Below are 16,780 nucleotides of genomic sequence, written 5' to 3' on the forward strand. Positions count from 1 at the left end.
AATGTCATCAGCATAAAGGTGATACTGAAGGCCAAAGGAGGAAATGAGAGCACCAAGGGAGGAAGTATAGAGCGAAAAGAGTAGAGGGCCGAGAACGGAGCCCTGTGGGACTCCTACAGCGAGAGGGTAGGGGGAGGAGGAAGAACCAGACATGGATACAGAGAAGGAGCGGTTAGCAAGGTATGAGGTGAACCAGGCGTGGACAGAACCAGAGAGGCCGAGAGAGAGAAGAGTTTGCCTAGCGATAGAAATGGTTAGGTACCTGGGCTTTACCATAGGAAAAGGCTTGATTAAGCCCCAGTTGAATAAAATTGATGCTATCCAAAACTGGAACGTCTGGTGAATAATGAACAAGTGAGAGCATTTTTGGGGATCACAGGGTATTGCCGACGGTTCATTCCTAAATTTGCGACCACAGGTGTTCCATTATCAGACCTTACAAAGGGAAAGCAGTCTTATTTGGTGAAGTGGACCCCTGAGGCAGAGGAAGCCTCTCTGGTGTTAAAAGTGGCGTTATGTACGCAGCCTGTATTAATAACGCCAGATTTTTCAAAAGGATTTGTTGCACAGACAGATTCATCATCATCATCATCATCATCAACATTTATTTATATAGCGCCAGCAAATTCCATAGCGCTTTACAGATTCCTCAGATGTAGGGGTAGGTGCTGTTTTGTCCCAAACCAGTCATGGGGAGGGGCACCCTATAATATATCTGAATAGAAAGCTCAATGAGCATGAAAAGAGGTACACCATTGTAGAAAAGGAAGCATTGGCTATTAAGTGCCCATTAGACACCCTGAGTTATTACCTCTTGGGTAGACAGTTTAAGCTCTTGACAGATCATGCCCCATTAAAATGGATGTCTCCAAATAAAAGCCAGAATGCCTGGGTTGCGAGATGGTTTTTTAGCCTTACATGATATTAGATTTACTGTGAAACATAGACCCGATACACAGCCAATGCTGATGCATTGTCTTGGGTTTTCTGCTTAGAGGCTACAAGTGTTCTGGCCCCTAGGTTGAAAAAGGGGAGGGGAATGTGTGACAAAGTCACTGGATTAGTGTTTGATGGCAGGTATATTTCACCTAGGTTCCTAAACTACTTGTTTTAAAACCTCAGTAAAATTGTGTATAAGCTGCTGATTGCTATAGGCCTGTTGAAAAGCCAAAAAAGGGTGCTGAGGTTATGGATGGAGAGTGATAGTAGGCTTCATCCATTAGGCCCATTAACTTCCAAGTTACCAGTGATTCTGCTGTTAATCAGGAGTTGCACCTGAGTGGTGCCAGTAAAAGGCTGCAGCTTAGTCAGTCTCTCACTGCCTGAGTATAGGGGCTGCAGAGTCTCTGTGAGAGAAAGCCTGATATCTGCCTGTAGGTAAACTGTGTTGAAACTCCTTTTTGTTTTGTCTTAGTTTGTTAGTCAGGAGTGCAGGGGCACACGGAGGATTTTTCAGGGGGGGGTTTCCACTCCACCCCCGAAAAAAAACAACCCTAGAGAGCTCTCCGTTTCGGCTGCACTGTCCTATACAGCAGCCGCGGCGCTGTCAAAGAAGCGTCCGCGGCGGTGCTGTATACAGCCCGGAAAGGGGGTGCTGGAAGAGGAATGCTAGCCAGGAGGGAAGGGGGTACTGGAAGAGGAGTGACAGCCAGGAGGAAAGGGGGTGATGGAAAAGGGGTGAGAGCCATCGGGGAAGGGGGTGCTGGAAGAGGGGTGTGAGCCAGGAGGGAAGGGGGTGCTGGAAGAGGAGTGAGAGCCAGGAGGGAAGGGGGTGCTGGAAGAGGAGTGAGAGCCAGGAGGGAAGGGGGTGCTGGAAGAGGGTGAGAGCCAGGTTGAAGGGGGTGCTGGAAGAGGGGTATGAGAGCCAGGGGGGAAGTGGGTGCTGGAAGAGGGTGAGCACCAGGGGGGAAGGGGGTGCTGGAAGAGGGGTAAGATAGGAAGGGGGTGCTGGAAGAGGGGTAAGAGAGCCAGGGGGGAAGGGGGTGCTGGAAGGGGGTGAGAGCCAGGAGGGAAGGGGGTGCTGGAAGAGGGGTGAGAGCCAGGAGGGAAGGGGTGCTGTAAGAGTGGTGAGAGCCAGGAGGGAAGGGGGTGCTGGAAGAGGGGTGAGAGAGCCAGGGGAGAAGGGGTGCTTGAAGAGGGGTGATAGAGCCAGGGGGGAAGGGGGTGCTGGAAGACGGCTAAGAGAGCCAGGGGGGAAGTGGGTGCTGGAAGAGGGTGAGAGCCAGGGGGAAAGGGGGGAAAGTGAGAGGGACAAAGGAGAAGATGGTGCAAGGACATAGGTAAAAGAAAGTGTAAAGGGAGAGACATCTTAAGAATGGGAATGTCAAGGAAGCAGCCATCATAAAACACAAGTAGTAATGAAGAATGGGAATGCACAGAGGGGACAAGTGTTAAAAGAAAATAAAAAAGCAGGCCTTCATACTCCATTCACTTATATTTTCCATACCCCCACTTCTAAATTTCCACTTTGACCACTGCCCTTGGCCCGTGCTCCCGACTGGCTGTGTGAGCTGACAGCTGCAGATCCCTTCTCTCCCAGCGCGCCCAGTAAGAGAACAGAACACAGGATGCCGTAATCAGGTAAGTTCATATATTTTCTCGTGTGCAATGTGTTTTTAACCATCCTTTGTTGAACTGGGGGCACTACTGTGTATCCAATAATGTTTAAAACACTATGCATTGCTCACTATTGCGCTGTAATTTTCTTGCATATTTATCTGTACAGAGACTTTTAATTAAGAGGAAAAAGCACTGCTTGTCATAAATGTTATCTGTGATTTTGTCAATATATCTATTTTTGTTTGCATTGTAAATGGTGTATTAAGGTGCTCCTGGGACTCACACTCTCAGTATCTGATATGCTGTACCAATTTTTATTTGTGAATGTGTTTTTTGTCTGGCCACTACTGTATGGCATAATGTTATTTGGGGGCACTATTGTGGCATAATATGATTTGGGGGCACTACTGTATGGTATATGATTTGTGGGCACTACTGCATGGCCAAATATTAATTGAGGGTAATATTATGTGGCATAATATGACCTGGGGGCACTACGGTGTGGTATAAAATGAACTGGGCGCACTACGGTGTGGCATAATATGAACTGGGCGCACTACGGTGTGGCATAATATGAACTTCTGCCAAAGGCAAGTCTCTCATTGTTGAATATGACGGGGGCCCAAAGAAGTTGCTGTACTGGGGCCCAAAATGCCTCTTGTCAGCCCTGCCTGTGAGTCAAGGGGGTAGATGTCTCCAGGTAAATAATCTAAATGTTTCCTACCTAATCAAACTGATGGATCACATCCAATTATCTCTCACCCACCTCCTCTATCCCCCTTAAATAATATACTGTGTTATTTAAAATGAATAGAAAAGACGCATATCCAGTTACTGTAGTATAAAAAATATTTTTCTCTGACATTTTTCTGTAGATGGAAATACTTTTAATGCGGCCGTGTGGGTTCAAATGATCATTCAATAGTTATGTTTTTTCTGATATATTTGTTAGAGTTTTATTTCATGTGGAATGATTCATGAAAATTCTGCCATTACTATTTAATTGAGGGAAAAGGGTACCTGTTAACTATATGTGTGTGTAAGTATTCTGTTCATTGTTGCTATTTTGTGGGAGATTTGAAAAAAGCAAAACATTGGTTTCCTACAGTGGCGCCTGTATAATTGGTGGTATTGCTGTAGTATGGGGTGGCGTGGTGGCGTCAATGTTGTAGTGTGTTTGGGGCTTAGTATTACTAATAAGTAGGAGAGGGTATTGCTGTAATGTGGGGATGATGTCGGTTGCTGTAATGTGGGGATGATGTCGGTTGCTGTAATGTGGGGGATGATGCTGGTTGCTGTAATGTGGGTGAGTATCGATGTAGTAGGAGTGTTGTGTGGGGGGTTATTTATAGCTGTAATTTGGGCACCAATAATGTATTGTCATGGTATTTATTGATGTAATATGTGTGCTAACAATATAATGTTGAGGGATATTAGGAGAAATAAATACCCCCCCCCCACACACACACTCATACTACATCATGTTGTACTGCACCAGCAACGCACACTGCACCAGCATCAGTGTGCAACAATATAGTGCATGGAGCCCACAACACGTGGGCCTGTGGGCTTTAAATGCCAGGGCTGATTTTAAGTCTCAGTCCGGCCCTGTATGTATGTGTGTGTATATATATATATATATATATATATATATATATATATAAAGAAGAAAGAGCAGGGCGCCTCATGGTGTAGTAATATAGGTGTATAATCCTATTTTTGTAATATTAAAACTGCATACAAAACAATTTCTTGTAATCAAGCATATCAGAAAGTTATGATCCTCACACCGAATGTTTTGTTGTCATCAAACATATCAACTTGGATTCTAATTCCTTCACTTACAGGGCCCTGCAGGGTCCCACCATCATATGTCTAAGGAAAGAAACATGGAGAACCAGCGATAGTGTATTACCTTTTTAGTGTAAAAACCTTACACCAAAGTAGTGGAAAACCAGAAAACCTCACCCAAAAATGCCTAAGCCTACCGGATATGGCTGATTTTTCAGCAGAATTCCATCCTTTCTCTCAATCTCTTTCAGTATAAATGGTACCTCAAATAGGAAAAAGCACCATATAGTGTAGTAATGCTTGTCAGCGAGTAAACTTTTGAATGAAGTGTAGAATAAAAAGTACAGTATCAATCCTATCTAACGTGTTTCCCTCTAATAAGAGACTAAGCACCGTTTTTTATCAATATTTTTGCTTGTGTATATATATATGTATATATATATATATATATATATATATATATATATATATATATATATATATATACATATACATACATATACACACACACACACACAATTGCTTGCAAAAGTATTCAACCCACCAAAAAGTAAACAGATTTATCTGTATTACAAAGGTCACTTATACAGATTGATCCAGACAGTATTTTTTTTTTTTTATTGCGATCGAGTAGGATCCTAAATTACATTTTCAAGATCATAATTTATTATTTGTCTGCATTTTTGTTTGTAACTTAATACGTAAAAATGATACGTGCATAAATTTTCAACTACAGATGAAAGATATTGCCCAAACAATTGGCCTCTACCTGTGAATCATTAAATAGGTCAGCTTAGAAATTAAGAAGTGGCGGTATGGAAAATGTAAGTGAATGGAATTTGATAGTTTTACAATCCAAGCAGTAGGAGAAGTGGCAGTATGTTATGTTTGCTCTGTTTTTCCCACTGTCCAGTGCTGTGCAGCCTTACAAATCAATGGCAATAATAATGATACTATATACAAATAGTACATACAATATTTGTAGTACACATGATATATGTGTCCTGGAAAGGCCTACAAATTAACCTGCCATGCAAAAAGGCCTATTTTACATTCTAGTGCATTTCGAAGTGGAGGCCCACTTCCCCATGAGAATCAATCTGTATCTACCCGTATTTGCAGGCTGAAGAATACTCATCAAAGCCCAACCTCCTAGTAGTTTGGTACCATCCCTTTTATTATAATAAACTTAGCATATTTTTCTCATAAAACACAGCTCAATTTAAACCCCTTTTTTGGTTTCATTAATCATGGGAGTGTGTAACGATACTGGTGGTATTATCTGAAGCCCAATCGCTGAGAAGATATCCAGCGAGTAGTCAGACATTTGCTCGGTCGGTACACAAGCGGGTAGTCAGACGTTTTGACGGGTTGGTACACAAGCGGGTAGTCAGACGTTTGCAGAGTTGGTACACAAGCAGGTAGTCACAGATGCAAGAAAGTGTAGCAAGTAGCAGGAGCTGAGCGGGGAGAATAATCAAGCACATGTCTGATCCAGGAAGTGCCTATTATAGGCCCAAACAAGAAACATGATCCAAGATGGTTTCTTCTTGATGCCATTTTGGCCATCTTGGATAAGTGCAAATCTAAAGTTTACAAATACAGAGACCTCTAGTGGTTAGAGGTGAAAATATCAGAGTAATTCCTTACAGAGTGACATGACATCTGAACTGTCTTTATTATGTGTATCACTATTGTATGTTTGAAGTTTATTTGGGAAAGTGAACCTGTCAGGTCCGTGCTAGTTCAGTCCCTTAATTACACTACGGTTGGTCCACAAGTCTCATATGCACTGAAATCATCACTGTTTGTCCATAGAGGCCACGCTTGGTATGACACCTCTTTTCCAACATGGCGTGTCTGCTCCATTGCTGCACATACAGGGGTTTACCACTTGATACCACTGCAAAACATTGCTAGAAATTAGTTTCCAGCACCCGAGGCTTATTTCAGGCCTATATAATCAGCTTCCTGAGGACAATACACCCACTTTATAGAGCTTCTCTCCTTTAACTAGCACTTTGAACAAAAGTGGTCTTGCTTGTGCTATTCCCCACTTAGAAAGGTACCTACCTGTTCCACCAAACTCCTCCCATCACACTGTAAGATTTTGCATCCCTACAGACACCGCTTTATCAGCCCTCATATCCATGCATTTGTACAAGTAGGTACATGAAGTCACAAATCAGCATTTGCTTCATGGGTATGCACTTCTGTATAGTTGTAAATGACCCTCAATTTAAGTGCTTGTGCAGTTTCTATTCACCTTTCTTTCTAACTGTATAACTGTATACATCATACTTGCCAACTCTCCCGGAAAGTCCGGGAGACTCCCGAAATTCGAGTCAGTCTCCCGGGCTCCCGGGGGAGATGGCATTTCTCCCGAATCCCGGATTTCACAGTGAATCGCGTCATTTGACGCGATTCTCGGTGAATCACGCCATTTTGGAGGGCGGGAGGGGGCGGGACGAGGCCAATCGCGTCATTTTGGCCCCGCCCCCAGCGACACAAATTACGGGTTTTTGCGGGGGGCGGGGCCAAAATGACGCGATTGGCCTCGTTCCGCCCCCTCCCGCCCTCCAGTCTCGCCCCCTCCGGGAGTTGGCAACTATGGTATACATGCATGGTTAAGATGTGTTTTAAACTTCCCTGCCAGAATATCAGCAAAGCACTCTTTGAGTGAATAGGTTAATATTCTCATTACTGTATTGATAAAATAAGGTAATTTACCTATCACTCAGCACTACAAATCTTTACACAACCAATGCAACCAATAATACATTAAACACAACTACTAAATATGGGGTAATAAAACAGGGAGATTCCTGGCCAACATTTCCAGGAGAAAGAAAAACTACATTGTGAAAGTTAGAGAGCCCTCCACATAATCCCTGAACACAAAATCTAAATATTTAATGGCCCAATTCCACTCTTATTACTCAAGTTTATGTGGTAACATACCCATAGATGTGAAACTGCAGGAACAAAGAAGCTAAACTGCTGAAGTTAACTCAAACTCAGAGATAAGTTTTTGAAGGTGACATAACCATATCAGAAATGTATTCTACCATTACAAACTGCACCTATGCAAAGCACCGGGGCGAGATGGACTTCCTGGGGATTATCTACAATCTTTTCCCAAATATTGTCCCCTCACTACTAGAACTTTATCAACAAATCCATAGACACAGAACACATTATCTCTCTTTCAATAAAACCCACACTATCTTAATATCGGCTCCTATTCCTTCTTAACATTGATTCAAAACCGTGGCTAAAATAATGGCTACAAAGTTACAATTAGTTCTGCTGAGTCTGATAACCAATCATCAACTAGGCCTTGTTAGGGATTGTCACTATTGCAGTAGTAATAGTTTTCTCTCATTAGCCTGAAACAAAATATGCTACTCCTTGATACCTGGAAAGCTTTTGATATAGTGTTATAGTTACACCTATTTTCCGCACAGAAACATAGAGCATTTGAGCCAGTCTTTATAAGACTGATCTGCTATTTCTACACCAATCCCACTACCTCCCTAATGCTGAATGGGATTAAGGGAGATAAAATAACAATGGGTAGAGGGACTCGCCAGTAGTACCTTTTATCGCCACTTTTGTTCAACCTTGCATTAGATCCACTACTCCACAATATTACAGCACTAGCCAACCTTTGAAGGTTCTAAGATAGGATAGAGGGCTAGTTAAATCTATCTATCCGATAAACTATCAATCACTGATTGCTGGAGGTCTAGTTTAATATCACCAGCTAAACTTATGGTATTCCTTATAAATCATAAACACGAATGAGGGTGGAAGGTAATAGCTAATAACTCCAAGGCTGGTGTTCAGCTTAGCCTCATTTTACATTTCCCAGGCTTACAAAATAAACTTTTTGAAATAAAATATAATGAAGCCCTTCGGCCTGCCACTTCCAGAGTTTTGCCATCTGAGGCAATGTTCTAATTTCACCTCTTGGTGGAAACACCCTTGGCCATTATATTTGATATATTATTAAGTTTGCACAGTATGCGTATGTTCAGAATGTGAAAATATTGCTGAAAGGCAAGGTTAGAATCTTGAGCTTGCCTATGTACATAGAATGGATTTTTATGATCCAGAGGAAACAGGAAATTATATTTTTATTTTGTATGCTTCATGATGTGTAGGGAAAATGACACATATTTCCCGCACAGCTTTCTGTCTATAAAACTGTGTTTAATATGAAGATTTCATCTTCAAAGAGTGCATTTTTACAAGATAGAGAGCTTTCCCTGAGTATTATGTGTTACATTTATTATACTTCAGAACAGGTCAAAACTAAGAAGTAATTTCCTTTAATTCAATGATTTGCACTAAAAAAGCTGTCTGACAAGTGGGACTAACATGGCAAATTGACATGAATGGTATAATTAGCTCCACCCACAAGGCACTAATAAATAAAATGAGACATAAGTAATACCATGTACAATTGGTGTCATGGGCATTTTCTGATAGCATTTGCTTGGGAAAAAAGAAACAGATGAAAACTTCCCAAAAATTTGAAAATGAATTAAAAAATATATATTGACTATCTGCACATAGCTTCCCATAGCAGGTGATAATTTTGTTTTACCAAGATATTTATTTTATACATAAAGCAAATTACTAAACATAGCAATACATATAAGTACCTAAATTAATAAACAAGTATACAATAGGAACATAAAGTATAAATGTAAATGAAACCTTATGCAAATGCAAATACCAACACAAATGCAAACATATGCAGCTAACAGTAACAGTATCAGCATTATTTATAATGATTGATGTTAGTGGCAGGTGATATTTTTTTAACGATTGGTTTAGTTACTTTGCAAATTATCACTAGCCTACTAGGGATTTTACTGTGTGGGAAGAATATGTCTGTTGAACATATTTGTTAAAAATATATATATGCATACATATGAAAATCTCTTATCAGAATATTACATTCCAGGGTAATAATAGTTAAACTGTTTAATAAAGTGAAGAAAATACATTTTTTTTACATTGCTGTAGATCCCTTAAATATAAACCATATGATATAGCCTGCATATTCTTAAACTACTATTTCAGAAAAGCCAAACATATACAGTCAACCTCCTTCTCAAGGTACCCCCCAAAAAATTGGTTCAAAATCCTGAAAACTATAATTGAGGGAAGAGTCACACATGTGCATATACTGGGACTTGTGCGACGAATGGCTACACAGTGCAAGACATAAAAACAAAGCTTTGGCTCATAGGCATACAGTGTCTGACTATCCAACAGGCTGACTAGACTGCAGCCTAGGGCACAAGGTTTTTTTGTGGTGCAAATTTGTGAAAGGGAGGGGTATAAACTAAAGTATATTTTAAAATATAAGAGAATAGGCCCCTTTCAGCCTGTGGAAGCACAACCTCATGCAGAAAAGCCTCCCCTGCAGCTACCCACTGTCTGATCGCCCGCCGAGTGAACAGCGGGATTTGGGGGGTGACCGGGTGCCTCATAAAGGCACCAGTGTTTGGGAAAGGACATTTCTGAGTGCGGGATATCAGAGGCTGACAATAATAAAGTTTATAAGACCATTTTAATCTATCCGAGTTATCTCTTTCCTTTTGATTTAAATGCTATTTTACTGGAGCACCAATTTAACTTAATGGGTTGTTTAGAATTATTAAAAAATATGTAAAAACATAGAGGTCATTAATTTATTTTAAGTGTGGAATGTATGCTTTTATTTTTTATAGAGACATGAGTTTGTTATAACAGTTTTCCATTTAGCATTCAGGCCATGGGCAGGTTGGGCTGGGAGGCAGGGGGGCATTTGACCCCTGGGCCAATCCCATAGTGGTCTACCTTGGGCAGGGTCAGTGGGCCACCTGCATTTTTTTTCCTTTAAAATAGGCTGCTGAGTCGTGACTTGCCCCCCAGGCTAAAATTTGCCAGCCCTCCCCTGATTCATGGTGAACCAGGGACATAGGAAAACAGTAGAATCCTGTCATTATTGTAAAGCAGTTCTGTGGAGAATAGTTTGCTATGATAGTTTACTGATCAATTGCTTTTAATTTCAATCTTAAATACACTTTACACAGACTAGTGGCTACTCGTTCATGTTAATGCATTGCATTGCAGATATCTAATAGTACTAGACAGTATATACAGACTGAGTTAGATAGATATCATTCTGAACTAACTAGTACATTTTTTGAGAAAAACAGTGCTTTTGCTGTCAGACTATTAGCAGCAGAATCCAAACAACAAACAGATTTCTTTCTTTTAAACTTGAAAGCTTTTCTAGTGAAAGTAATTTTGTGTGGGGCAGTGACAAGTGAAATAATTTTGAAAATAAATGAATATTTGCATGTGAGATTCAGCAGCAGTTGCACACCCCCAAAAAAGGCTATATATTGTTATATTCTAATTTTTTTCTATTTTTCAATACTTTTATATTTTGGAAGGGTCATTCAGTTAAATCTATATTTAAAGAAAGCTGTTTGTGAGGGTCAGCATGCAGCTGGACCCCAAAAAAACGCTATATATTCTAATCTTTTCAATTTTTCAATACATTTATACTTTGGAAGGGTCATTCAGTGCAATTTATATTTAAGGAAGGCTGTTTGTGAGGGTCAGCACGCAGCTGGATCCCCCCAAAAACGCTATATAGCCTCTATATATCCTCTATATATCCTAATCTTTTCTATTTTTCAAACTATTCCATTCTATTTAATTTGCTGTCGCTATATAAATAAATGAGAATGCTGAGAGATGAATGTGGCCTCCACCCCTACTACATAAATTATAAGATTAGGCGCACAATACATTGCCAGAGTATTCATTGGTTGCCAAGAGCATGGCTTTCAATACATTGCGCTGCCAAGAGAAATTCAGGGCCCCGGTACAACAAATTCATGGGGCCCCCCTTATAGTTGAGTATGCTAAAAAAAATTGCACCGCCACACTTTTGCGGTGCAAAATTTTTCAGGGGTGTAGTCATGCATTTGGGGGCGTAGCAAATGCGCCATTGGAGCGTGGCTAACACATCAAAATCACTAGGCTCTCAATTCGCCGGAGCGTCACATATGTCCAAGCACTCCTGACTTTCAGGACATCTAGCACCACAGTGTAGTATACAAAGAATGCAGTGTGTACACAAAGAGTTCAGTCTTGGCCTGCACCTTACATTGGCCACAACACTCACCAAAAATTGCCATTGTCCCTACTAGATCACAACATTTCACATACTGTCCTGCTGTCTCCTACCTATTCTTCTCACTTTCACCACCTGTGGCTGCAGGTTTCTTTAGTTGCGGCTTGTCTGGATCCTGAAATGCTGGGGGCCCTATTTGGAAAAAAATGGCTACATTTAGATAATTCCAAACAACCCTGGCGTTAAATTAATACCACACACGATTAATATTTAGGCCTTCCTCCAGCTCCAACATTACATTAATGTGCCCCTTCATCATCACCATGCCTTATGATCACACTGCGCCCTCCATGCTGCTTTTGCCCCTTCACCTGGCTCCCCTTCATCACACTATACTATGCTCCCCCCCCCTTTTTCAATCTCACTGTGCCATGCTGCCCCCCTGTTTTTTAACCCCACTGTGACATGCTCCCCCCTGTTTTTTAACCCCACTGTGCCATGCTCCCCCCTGTTTTTTAACCCCTCTGTGCCATGCTGCCCCCCTGTTTTTTAACCCCACTGTGACATGCTCCCCCATTTTTAACCCCACTGTACCATGCTGCCCCCATTTTTTTAACCCCACTGTGCCATCCTACCCCCCTGTTTTTTAACCCCACTGTGACATGCTACCCCCTGTTTTTTAACCCCTCTGTGCCATGCCCCTGCTTGTTTTTTAACCCCTCTGTGCCATGCCCCCACTATTTTTTATCTCCTCCGTGCCATGCCCCCCGTTTTTAACCTCTCTGTGTCATGCTGCCCCCCGTTTTTTAACCCCTCTGTGCCATGCCCCCCCTCGTTTTTTAACCCCTCTGTGCCATGCCCACCCCCCCACCCGTTTTTTAACCCCTCTGTGTCATGCTGCCCCCCTTCGTTTTTTCACCCCTCTGTGCCAAGCCCCCCCCTCATTTTTTAACCCCCTCTGTGCCATGCCCCGTCATTTTTTAACCCCCTTGTGCCATGCACCCCCCATTTTTTAACTTCTCTGTGTCATCCTGCCCCTTCATTTTTTAACCCCTCTGTGTCATGCTCCCCCCCTCATTTTTTAACCCCTCTGTGGCATGCTTCCCCCCCCGTTTTCCTCTCTTTACTTACCTTTTTCTTTTCTTCTCTCTTCTTTCTTGGTCTTCTCTGCTCCTCTCTGCTCCATTCAGATTGTCTGAATGCTGGGCGTGACATGATGACGTCACACCCGGCATTCAGACAGTCTGAATGGAGTAGAGAGGAGGGACGCCGGCGCACGTGAGTATGTTTTGTTTTTTTAACTACCCTGCTCCCCCCACCAACGACCGACGCCCCCCCCAGCTGCAAAAAAACAAAAAAAAACCAAATCAGTTTTGAAAAAAAATAAAATAAAAAATAAAAACATCGGCGCTAGGGCCCAGGCCGGGCCTCCTGGCATGCCCGGGCCCTGGTAATTAGTACCCACTCCCCCCCCCTCTCGGCAGCCCTGGCTGCTATATAAATAAAACAGGATGCTGAGAGATGAATGTGGTCTGCACCGCTACTGCAAAAATTCAAAGATTAGGCACAGAATACATTGCCAGAGTATTCATCAATTGCCAAGAGTATGGCTTTCAATATCTATTTTACTTATATGCTATGTGCCATAATGCTGCCCTTCTAATTCAAACCAGGGGGTAAATGTATCATACCCCGGTTTTTTCAACTCGCGGGAGATCAGCGTCTTCGCAGCTAAAATTTAAAGGGGTGATGGCTTGTAAAGGCAAGTTTGCCTTTTTCTCCCGCGAGTTGAAAAAACCGGGGTATGATACATTTACCCCCAGGGCTCATATATTTATGGGGAGGAAGGGAGAAATAGTCATTCCTCTGGGATAAGCTTCATCCAACCCCGGGGTAAAGGGGACTGCCCCAGACTTGCAGCAGAGGTGGTCCCCAAGGTCCATGTATATAAATATGGAATGTACATAAATTATATTTATATGTTTCATTAATGACGTGTAAGAAATATTTAAAGGAGAAAGTTCAGATAGGCCAATAGTCGCCCTTCCCACACATTCAAGTATGTCTAATACTTACATTGATGCAAAAAACATGTATTGACAATACAATTGAAAGTCCACATTCTGAGAAATTAACAGGACAGATTTTGGACCTGGCAAAGAATACATGTATAGAATGTATGATGGATCATGATTTATGCTATGTGATAGAGTAAGAGAACCGTAAAGTATGGTTAATTATTTTTACAATTGAATTGTGAAAGCGAATGCACTGGTGGTAGATTTACAAAATCCTTCATTAAGACAACAGTGGACACTATGGACAGCGGCATAGTAGACATTTAAATGATGAAGAGAGGGCACAATTTTAAATTGTGCAAGTAAAGATGGCATTGTCCTTGGAGTGAGGTTCATCTGTGATGTAATGCTGCCCTTCTGAATTAAACCATTGGACTCGTAAACATTTATGTGGGAGGAAGGGTGGAAAAATCATTGTCAGGGCAAACGGGGCACTTCACACTGCCTCTGCGACCCGGCTAGTGATAGGCAGTCGGGGCGTGCGACTGAAATTCAATTATTGCTGCGTCTAGAGTGGACATGGGGGGCATGTTCTTGACCCTATTTCTCCTATCTCCGTGTTACCGATTCCTGCTCATAAGCTTTTACTACTTTGGGGGCATTTCAGTACCTGTTAGTGCGTCAAACTCTACGGGAAAGGCAGCTGCTAGAGGTGAAGACCTCTCCTGCTAGTTCTAAAAGCTTATGATATTTATTAGGAAGCCATGACATCGTAAAGAATTATATCCTGGGACTAGTGATGTAATAGCAATCTGACCTTCCACTGTATAGTTTTGCTATTAGTTGTTAGCTGACTCGCACTGCTCTTGTGTACAAAAAAGAATAAGTTTTGGTTAAACATGCACACAATAGCATACTCAGTGACTAAGAAAGCACCAATCAGCTTCAGAGGTGCAATTGCAAATAGGCAATCACAGACGGATCACTAGTGCCTGAGGCAGTCATGGGTATTTTCCACCTGTTCTTGACCATCTGCAAATAATATGACAAATAATATGCTGGCGTTAAAACTACTGTATAATGGTATTTATGCGCACTATTACCGTAATAATGGTAATAGTGCGCAGGCCAAGTAACACGGCCAATTGAATACCCCCCATAGTCTAATATACCTACAAGGTATTCATAAATAGCATGTTTAAGTGCTAATTATGTATCAAAGATGAAGAAACAGTACTGTATTTAAAAGTTTTAATAAATAAAACAGCACATTGCTGTCAGTACATTAAATTAAACAGAAAAAAAGCTTATCTGGAATCATTCTGGATCTCTGTTGTTCTTAGGAAATAATCCCTGGCCAGGAGATCATGTCCACAGGAAGCAGGTAAGTAAACTCAGTCCAAATGTCTCACAGCAAGGCCTTGACTCATTTCATCCATAGGACTTCTTCAGGTGGTGTGAGACAATACCAACAACACATAGTGTAAATATAAAAAAACTCAATCAGCTACATAGAAATGTCCAATATAGTACTTTCACCTACACATTAATCACTGCATCACTCATACACACAACATCCGGTTAGTAATCATTAACCTGCAAAGTTCAAAGAGAGGCTTGATAATGAGTATGTTGGGTGTGTGTCACATCCTGTTACTTCTAACTGGTGAAAGAGCACAGTCAGAATATTGGGTGCCAGTTTTTTGGAGTCCTGTAATGTAATAATGTTTTCATATTTAGCAGGACTAAAGTGCCATTTTCCTGGAGTCCATTTATTCAGAATGTGCTCCGACATTTTGCCATAGACCATAAACGTGATAGGCAAATAAGGTTCACAGCAGTCTGCTCTCAACACAGGTGGCCTATAAAATACTGTATTAGTACAGAAGAAAAGATGAATTATACAAGAATAAAGATTTATTAAATAATATATACCATAAACCAATTTAATCTATCAAAGATGCAATTTAAACCTTTCATTCAAACCCAAAGGTGCAAGTATTCATAACCTAAATATCCAGAACATATCTCTCTCTGTCAATTTGGTTGAAAGATTGCCGCCTCTAGGACCGAACATTATATGTTCCATAGCGTTGAAGGTTAAATCAGAAGGGTCTACATTATCCTTTATTTTAAATTGTTTGGATATCGAATGGGTCTCAATCAGATTTTACATTTTTAATTTACTTTTAAATTATTTCTAATGTGTGGACACAGAGTTTAAGTGCTCTTTTAGTCTTAACAATATTTAAGCCCACACGGGCACTTTAGAAGGTAAATCACAGAAGTTTGGCAATTCATACAATCCCTTGAATAAGATGGTGCCTGTAGCATTCTTAAAAGTTCTAGTGATCGGGTCAACAAACTTACACATATTACAGTAGGAGCATTTAAAAAACCCTTGAATTGTTTGATCTAAAAATGTACTAAGATTTGGATTTTTGGGGGTTTTCTGAACCTTCAGCATACACCATGTCTTTCACGTTTTTGACTTTCTTAAAGATAATATCCATTTTTTAGTAGTATAGAACATAGAATTGGATCCATCATTAAAATGTTCCAATGTTTTGTAAGAGACCTTGTGATCTCATTTTGATTGAACTCTGTGATAAAAGATACCATATTCTGTCATGGTTCCTTCACCTTATAAGTTAAGAGACTACTCCTTTCAACTAGAGTGACCTTATCCAGTGCTTTTGAAATCAGCTCTTCGGGGTAACCTCTTTCCCTAAACCTTTCCAAATACACTTTAAATTGATCTTCACATATCGCTTTATTGGAGCATTTTGTCTCTATGCAACAAAATTGTGAGAACGGGATATTATTTTTCCATTTGGGCAAATGGGCACTCGTATAGTATAGGTAGCTATTTATATCTACATTTTTAATAAATGTTTTGTGGTAACAGAGATTTCCTAAACCAAATCCCAAAAATGTAATTTGAGCACAACCAATATGGCAAGTAAAATGTAAATGAAACTCATTGTTACTCAGGATTTTAAAAATTCCTAAAAGGTTTCCTCAGGACCCTTCCAAACAAAATAATGTCATCTATGTATCTATGGTAAAACATAATATTACTGTAAAACGGATTATTGTAAATATGCTGTGATTCCCATACAGCTATGTGCAAATTAGCAAAACTGGGTGCAAATATCGTTCCCATGGCTGTGCCGCATACTTGTAGGTAGAAAACTTCAAGAAATTTTAAACAATTGTGCGTCAAAATGAATAGGGTTAAATCACAGATAAACTGCTTATGACT

The 16,780-nt window shown here is 40.8% G+C and overlaps 1 long non-coding RNA gene across 4 annotated transcripts in view; it reads right to left on the reverse strand.

Annotated features, from left to right (window-relative positions):
* LOC142161110 (uncharacterized) overlaps positions 1–16,780 on the reverse strand; it is a 49,772-nt gene that overhangs the window by 10,207 nt on the left and 22,785 nt on the right. Inside the window, exon 3 of one of the 4 annotated variants that reach the window (XR_012693346.1) lies at positions 14,802–15,377. The exons of 1 other annotated variant lie outside the window; for it this stretch is intronic. This is a non-coding gene — a long non-coding RNA (uncharacterized LOC142161110). Of the gene's footprint in view, positions 1–14,801; positions 15,388–16,780 lie in introns of those variants that run through there. 2 more of the 4 variants (XR_012693345.1, XR_012693348.1) reach the window with 2 other exon arrangements.

Source organism: Mixophyes fleayi, chromosome 6 (assembly GCF_038048845.1).
Source record: "Mixophyes fleayi isolate aMixFle1 chromosome 6, aMixFle1.hap1, whole genome shotgun sequence".
NCBI lineage: Eukaryota > Metazoa > Chordata > Amphibia > Anura > Limnodynastidae > Mixophyes > Mixophyes fleayi.